Consider the following 1,139-nt stretch of genomic DNA (forward strand, 5'->3'; position numbering starts at 1 on the left):
TTTAAGTTTGAACCGTCCTCCTTCACACCTGGATATCCTTTAATGATGTCATCCGCTTCAAGATCCGGAATCCATGCCTTGGCCCAGATTAGTGCGGTTAGCGCTCCTGATCTTGCGGCTGCCTTCTTCGGTTCAGTAATCCGTGCTGGTAGCATGGCCAGCTTCTCAAGGGTTTCTTTTATCAGTGATGGTGCCGGCTTATTGTAGGCTGCAGTGCATATAGCATGTTGGGATCCAGAGTAAAGTTGTTATATTAAGGTGTAGGACGCTTTAAGCTTCATCCGCATATCAGTGCCCAGATAAGTAATACGAGTGCCTGTCATGGTTTAATATCAGCCAACTCGTAAATAATAAGATCTCATGAATTGGACAAACAGCATAAGGAGATACTTACCAAACACAGCGGGTGTCATGGCGTCGATCTGCCGCTTCAAGCCAGATAGTTCGTCTGCAACTGGCTTCAGGGCTGCTTCTGCATCCTTGGCTCTTTTGGTTAAACCGGCCTTTTCGGTTTCCCAGTCAGCGCGCTCCTTGTTAAAAGTCTCCTTTAACTTTTCCATAGCTGTCAGGGCATTGGTTAGCTCCTCCTTGGCTTTCGAAGCCTCTGCTTGTTGGGACTTCAGGTTCTCTTGAAGATCAGTGGTTCGAGCATCCCTATTACTTAACTCGGCCTGCAACAGCGAAGATATGTCAACAACAGGATATGTATTTTCTAAGTACTAAGCATATAACAAGTTATGCACTTTGTACTTGGGGGCTAATGCCTATTTGCTCTATTATCAACAAATCTTTTACAAGTCTCAAGTACAATGCAAGCATTATCCTTAACACTTGGGGGCTAATGTACATCTGTTCAAAACTGACGCATGGATTCAAGACCCAGATTACCTCTCAAAGCTAAACCGGCCCTTGGGGGCTACACTGATGAAAGCTACATAACCACATTGATAAAGTATCAGTTTTGTTTTTGCTAAGGACCTGACATATTGAGGATCAGCATGTAAGGATTAAGGTATTACAAAGTCCCGGTTTAAGATTAACATCATAAAACGGCCCTTGGGGGCTACTTGGGCTGATGTTTCGACTTTGGAATCAAGAAATAAAGGGAGATGAAAATACCTCATAGCGTTCCTTCATCA

Source organism: Triticum urartu, chromosome 7, assembly GCF_003073215.2.
Source record: "Triticum urartu cultivar G1812 chromosome 7, Tu2.1, whole genome shotgun sequence".
Lineage (NCBI taxonomy): Eukaryota > Viridiplantae > Streptophyta > Magnoliopsida > Poales > Poaceae > Triticum > Triticum urartu.